Here is a 7,940-nt window from a genome sequence, read left to right as displayed (position 1 = left end):
AAAAAACTATTATGATAACTCACACACGAAAATACTTTCCTCAAAAAAGTCTTGTTTTTTCCAAGTTTTGCCCTCCATTAATCCTAACTTCACACAGGTAATTTCCTTTCAATCTTTTTTATCAAGAGTCACCTAACTATCCATTGGTTTCATTGGTAGATCATATAATTGGTCTAAGTGGTAAGAAACAAGATTTATCCACACCAACCCACAGTTCCAACAGCAGGCACATACAAACCCAACAGGATTTTAACTAGAAATAAATTTCCCTTATCTTCCACACCTTTTTTGTCTTGCACTTTAATTTTCATCAAATCAAATTTTTGTATTATATTCCCAACACTTTCTCCTCTCCCCCATTTCTTCTTTATCACCTCTAATATCCTCAATGAATTTGTAAGGAATAGACTGAGCTCATTTTCTGAAGTTGAGATTTGTCAACGTCTATGATGTATTTGACTATGATTCTATACAGTGTGATTTAAATGAGCACATAATAGCAATGGATGTCTCTCAAGGGAGAATAATTTATGAATGGTGGCAAAGTGAGATTTATAGAGGAAGTTAGCTTAGAAAAAAAAATAATGTATAAGACAGTGATGGATAAGTGATCTGGTGTTGGTAACATTCAAATCTGGTAGATTCTAAGAAGCAGATGTTTCTAAGGAAGACTGAAGGAAAGGAGAGAGAAGGATCATGGGACACAAAGTAAAAATAGTATCAGATAGAAGGTGAATACTTAGAATTAATAGGCTGCTGGAAACTGAAGTTGGGGCTTGAAAATCTAGATGGTTAAAAAAAACAATTTGAGCAGATAAGATTAGCAAAATTGGCAGGAGTAAATTAGTAATTAAAAGAAGATATTTTTGCTTATGATTGACTAGAAATACTAAGAAGATGAAAAAAGATGAGGAAATAAAGGTTGAGACAGTCTCTCACCTTGGAAATGTGCCTTAGTCTATATTACAATATTAAGGATTCTTCCCATTGAGAAAATAGCAAAAATAATTGCTACTTAGTTTGAGCCATCACATGCCCAGTAAAGAGAGATTTAGAGAATCTCCAATATACAATGCAGGTCCCTAAATGATTTTTCTTCTGAAATATCTAGATACCTGAGGTAAAATAATGATGGTTGAGGGCTTGAAATGTCCTATAGTTGATTCAATACTCTCTTTCTTTTTGTGTGAGGTAATTCTAGAGAAGGTGCCTTCTATCTATTAAGTGCTTAATAAATATTTCTTTAACAAATGATTACATTTCAAGAATGAGTAAAAAGCCACAAAGACCTAGAAAACATAAATTATTTAAGAAGAACAATCCAAAAGTGAAATGTGATGTTTTAAGAAATCATGATTTCTCCTTGCTAGAGGTCTTTCAGCAAAGACTAGATGACTACTTGCTGGGGATATTTGAAAAGGGTCAGTTACAGGTTGGACCAGATAGCCTCTGAGCTCCTTTCCAACTGAGATTTCCCCAATGTCCAGGATCTAATAGAGAAACACATTACAATAATTCTTGGGATCAATGCCACTTAATTGCAATAGACTCTTCCTTCCAGTTATTTCATGTAATAATATGCAGCATGAAAAAATTCCAAAATGTATTGAATTATGGCATAATGAGTATTAAAGGAGTATGATACAACCCCTGTTCAGAAGATACTCAACTGCAAATATTTAATACCATCATAAACGCAAATTTAATCCTGTTCTCTTCTTGAACTTTTCACCTTCCCTCTCTTGTATATATAGTCCTCTAAGAAAACTTTAAAAACCATGAAACAATCACAGAATAACTTTTAGAATCACAGCAGAAGGCAAAACATTACTGAAAAAAAGATCTTCCCTAACCCATGCAAAATTATCTGTACCAAAGAAAATATATAAGTACATACATATGCATGTTATATATTTATGTGTATGTACATTATATATGTGTGAGACTCATCCATGACTGATGTTGCAGATATGGTAATCATGAGAGATAGTACAGTATAGTGCAGCAGTGTCAAAGCTAAATAGAAATAAGGGCCATTAAACCATAACAAAGATCCCTGTGGGTCGCATATATTGACTTAGAAAATTACATATTAACATTATCTATGTTCTATTGTATTTTTATTTATTTTGTTAAATATTTTCCAAATACATTTTAATCTGGGCAGCCATCCTTAGGCCACCATTGGTCAGGGTGGCCAGGGCACTCTGGCATAGTATATAGAGGCCAGCCTTAGAACCAACAAAGACCTTGGTTCAAGTTCTTTCTCTGATGTGTATTAGCTTTCTGACCATGGGCAAGTAACTTAACATCTCAGTCCCTTGGGCAACACACTAAGATTCTAAGTTAGAGGTGATTTACCCAAGCAAATGAAATCACAGGCCCAGAGGGAAAAAAAATAATCATATAAGCAAAATCAAGAGTATCTTTTTCAACTATACAACAAATGGCATGAATTCATTCATCCAACAAATATTCATTGTGCACCACTATGTGCAGGACACTGTCCCAGACACTGTGGGGATACAAAATAAGAATAATTCTTGCCCTCAAGGAGTTTATAATCTAGAGGAAGCAATAAAATATATAGTCATATTACATGACCAAAGCACTATATTATCATCATACAGAAGAATGCTATGGGAGTTCAGAGAACAGAGATCATTTCTCAATGTGGGATCAAAGAAGGCACCAAGGACAAGGTGGCATTTAGCTAGATCTAAGAATGGCACAGAAAGCAGTCAAGCTTGGATGACATACAGGGTACATGTAAGGGGACACTGGGAGGTAAAGCTAGAAAGATATACTGGGCCTAGACTGGGGAAAGTTTTAAATGTAAGACTAAGGAGTTTGGGGTTAATTTTGTAGGCAATAGAGAGCTACTGGAGGTGTTTTGAGCAGGAGAAAGAGACGTTCTGAACTGTGATTTAGTATTAGCTTCCTACCAGTATGTAGGATAGATTGGATGCATAGTTGGCATAGTTGAGGTAAGGGTTTGAGTGAGTGGAAAGGTCAAGGGAAGCAATGGAGGAAATTCTAGGAAGCTAGGCAAAGTATCTCTGAAATAGGTGACTATGGGTACAGGACAAGTAGGAAAGCAAGTCAGAAAGTGCTGAATGGGGAGAGATATGGAAGGTTAAGATGAGGGTGAATGACAATAGTAATGAATAAACTGAAATTTATATAGGCTTTAAGCTTTTCAAAGCATTTTTCATGTATTATCTCATCTGATCAAGCCAAAAACTAGCAGTAATAGAATGGAAGAGGTGGAAGGTAAGAAATTAGGGTCATTTTGAAGATGGGAATAGTTCTAGTGAAACAAGGTTGAAGATACAGCCATGCCGAAGGTTGTTTAGATCAATATGGTTCATTGATATAATATGTACAATCTTTGTTTTGTGTCCTCAGTAGTACAGAAAATGTGACAGACAACAGTGTATATAAACATACACAAATATGAATGCACATATACATATAGTCATGCATACCTTTAAAGTAATAAATGTTCATATGATATAGAATGGAAATCACTTGGCATATATATTCCATTTCATATCCTTCTTTTGTTATCCCCATAGTAACTAGCTCAGTGCTAGGAACCTAGCAGGCACTTAATAAACACCTGATGTACTCGCTTGAATTACCTTTTATAACAAGTACTCTCTTCCCTAACTCCCTGTCCCGGTGTTCCCCTTCTCCCTTGCCCTCGAATCATATACAGAAAACTGGAATCTCTTTGGATTTGAGCATTTGTACAACTGAGTGAGTTAAATGGTTTGAGAAGGAAAATAACAGAAAGGGGAAAAATTATATGGAGCCTGTAGAACATGCTCACACCTAAAACTATGACTCTAAATGTCATTCTGGACAAGTGGAGATGTTATCCAAGTATCAATTCTCCTGACTCTTCTTCCTTAGGGGGTTCTCCAAATACACACCTACCTTTGATACTGTGTAGTATAGTATAGTATAGTATATAGTTCCCCAAACATACATCTACTTTTGATACTGTAGAGTAGGCATAGTTTGGCACTTCTCTCCTTTCTCTGACCCCATTATCATCTTCCATGTCTCCTTAGCCTGCCCACTGTTTTCAGCTTTCTTTCTCCCTGCCTCTGTCAAAAACTGCTCTCTATGTAGAAAGGATGATATAAACTTATTTATTCTTGTTCAAGTATGCATGTATTAGTTACCACTGGGGGATGTGGGTGGGTAGGAGTAGGGATTGGCATTTTAATAGAGGATAGTAAGGCTGAAGCAACAGGCACCAGTCATCCGGCCCTTTAATGATCTGTTCTGTTGTACCTTCCCTGAACTCTACTTTTTTTTTTTATATTTCCTTAGGTGTAAATTTTATGAACTAGAATCTTAAAGTCAGTGGTAAAGTGCTGTACATCTTTTCTGTACATCTTCTGTTTCAGTCCATTCTTGCTCTCTTACTCTGATCAGCAACGTTTTTTTTTTAATCTTAACCTGTCTGCCCTTCCATGTAACATATAGAAAGCAATCTCATAAGAAATACTAACAGTAGGTAAATTGTTGTTATGATTTTTTTTTGCATTGGACTTGTAACATTTTAAATTTATTTTGGTTACTTCCCATCCAATTTTTTTTTCTTATTTGAAGCATAACCTTTTTTCTTGACTTGGTGTTGCTAACTGGGGATCCAACACTTCCCATGACTCTACAAAGTATGGAAATTGACCAATGACTTTCATTTGGGGGTGTGGGGGTGGATCATGATCTTTCATCAAAAGAGTATCAGGTTACAGATTTAGATCTAGAAGGGTCCTCAGAGGACAAGTAGTATAATACCCTCTTTCTATAGATGAACTGAAGCTATAAAGTATATACGCTACCTTGAGAGCTCTCTGAATTATTTTAGCTCTGGGTATACTCAAAAGACCAGGGTGTACAAGAGAAAAATCTCTAGCAGACTTGGTAGTTTCCCATATTTCAATGATTCAATGATATAATAATATTATGGGGTAGTTTGACAACCTTCTTGGAAATGGTGGTTGTGGGGAAGGACTCATGGTAATATAAGGCAATTCTATGAATTGAACTATTAATGATGGGGGGCAATATTAGCAAATTAAAACCATAATTTTTAAAAATATTAACCCAATTGGATATCCCTTTATCATTTCCCAGAAATCTGTATAGTAATTCAAATGGTAGCTCATAAGGTGATGAGGAACCATTCATATCCCTTGCCCTCATACAAGGTATGGCATTCACAAACTATAGATAAGTATGGCTACTCAAAGAAAATAAACTCTCAGGCATCAAAATAATTTTGATATTACCTAAACAATTCCTCATTTCATACCTTTCACTGTTTCCTATCCTATCCAAAATGTAATCATTATCTTGACTCTCTTCTAAGGTTCTCCAAATACACGTGAATTGTAGACAAAACTGTATTAGTAAAGTTTGTGTTCTTGTGGTACTTCTCCCATTTCTATAACCTTTATCCTTCTTTTCCATTCCTCTTCAGTCTATTGTCTTCAGCCTCTTCCTCCCTGGTCTCCAGAAAGGTTGAAATAAACTCATTCCTTCATATTTATATGTGTATGTTACCATTTCTGTGGGTGGGTGAAGGGATTTGCACTTTAACAGGATAAGAAGGTTGAAACAGTAGGTATCAATGATTAAGTGGTAGAGAAACTTTTGGTGGGCCTTCTCAGTAACCCTGACATTGTGCCATGTACAGTTGCCTATTCTATTCTGCTTTATTCAACAAGGGGTCACTACCTTCCCATTGCTCACCAAGATAAATCATCTACACAGAAGAGGATATTCTGAATCTCAAGTTGAGAAGACAAGTTTTCCAGAACATCTGGCAGCAAAGTAATGGGCACCTGTTACTTACATAGGTTGGATAGAGCAGTCTGCCCATACAACCAGTCTGTTCTACTTGAAAATGCTTCCAACATTCAACAATCCCATAACAGTTGCATTATTTTCTGTACAGTATATACCTGAAACATTCACTGATATACACACTGCAGGCATGTTCGTAGTGTTCCATAAATGACTGAGCAGCTAATAGAGACTAAGAAGGAGAATAAGTTCTGGAATAGCATCTTTCAAAAGTTACTGCTCAAGCAATCCAGGTTAATCTACTCCTGAAGATGAAAGTACTGAAAGCAGTTCTTGGCCAAAATTTGCAGAGTGGCCAGCACTCTGCAACTTCAGTTAAATCTTCTCTTTATCTCTAAAGCAGCAGAATAATGCTTGAAGATCTCCAGAGGGGGCTCAGAAAGACTAAATTGTTTATCTTCACCTCTCTGCTCAGATGTTATTTCCTGTAATTCCACAGATAGCCTAGCCCCTATTAATGCCAGCAAGTATTCTTTCCATTGGTGGTATTTTAAAATGAAAATTAAGGCATTGCATTACTAGAGATTATCCAAAGATGGTAGCTGATGATATTTGAAGTAGGGATACAATAGCAGAAACAAATGACTCAAGGAAACATGCATAGTGTCTGAAGGACAATTAAAAGTAAGATGTCATTGAGCTACTGTTTCCATGAAATCTCATAGCTTTAGACAGATGGGTCTTCATCTGGGCTTATTTATAGCACAGGCAAGGCTTGATGTTGATTCTATCCACATGAATTTAATTTCTTTATTATTTTAGTATGAGACAACTTCTAGAATATAACAAAGTTCATACCTCCCCAGGCATGAATGTTGTAAACATTGTTTACACTCTGAACTGGGTCATACATTTATAACCTAGTCTCATCTCACTCAAGTCATTGAAGAAAAGTGACCAAGGGCATGAGGCAAAGAAACCACATGACCCTGATGAAGGAAGGGCAAGATAGGAGCAGGACAGATTATGCAGAATGGGAATATAATCCAATCCTGAGGTGAAAATAAGACAAACTGCCATGCTTGAAAAATCCAACAATCTTATAAAAGAAATCCTTTTTCCTCATCTGTCTAAAGTTGGTGTCTGTGTAGCTGATGGCCAATATTATCTTGATGATTATAGAAATGGGGACTCAACACCTTGAGATACATATGCTTCTACCATAGACCTAATTTTCTCAGTCTTTAAGATAGGATCCTCCTGTCACTGATATCTGGGAACATTGAATGAAACCTTTCTAGAAAAATGAGGCCTGTGCTTGAAGGCCAGTTGTTTCTGTTAAAACAAAACAAAACAAAACTTTTTCTGCAACTTAGTTTCATTCTTTTTTAGAAAAGTACAGTTCGAGAATAGTGGGAGTTTTGGACATATCTGCAGTTATTTTCCTAGGGCGATTGCCTAAACTATAAGGAAAGAAATGATCAGCTGAGCCAGTATGAATCAGACTGTTGTTGCCCCAAATCAACAAGGCATGCTGGGAACTGGGTAAAGATTCCTGAAATGAGCTTTGGACAATTCTCTCAGGAACACCAGGAATGGAGATAATTTGACTCCACATCCACCCTCAGTCCTCTAAGTCTTTCTTCTAAGGCTATCCTTCTATTCTACCCCCAGGTGTTAATGGGGATAATATGGTAACTCTGAGGCAAATTCATCTAAAAGATACGGGTAACCTGGAATCCATTCTTAGGGATGGGAGATAAATAAGCCTAGGACTAAGTCTGGAGCCAAGATTGGGCACCAGGCAGAACCCAAGGAGTAGTGTGGGAATCCTTCTCACATACAGATGAAGGGATTGATTAAAAAGTGAGGGGAGAGGAGGGGCCCATGGGACAAGTATGTTTTTCCCTGGCTTTCCCCCTCCTATGGCCTCCTACACAAAATGCTTCAAGACACCCTGCACTGCAGTAAAAGCCGTACAAAACAATCCCCATACCCCCACCCCCCCAAACTGGAAAATGAAAACCCACAACAAAAACACTTTTCCCTCTACCCCACTCCCACCCCACCCCTCCAGCCCCACACCCTGAATACTCACAAGAAGAGGACACTTC

This window comes from Vombatus ursinus, unplaced genomic scaffold, assembly GCF_900497805.2.
Source record: "Vombatus ursinus unplaced genomic scaffold, bare-nosed wombat genome assembly UNPS02011431.1, whole genome shotgun sequence".
NCBI classification, from domain to species: domain Eukaryota; kingdom Metazoa; phylum Chordata; class Mammalia; order Diprotodontia; family Vombatidae; genus Vombatus; species Vombatus ursinus.
This window is presented reverse-complemented; position numbering follows the sequence as displayed.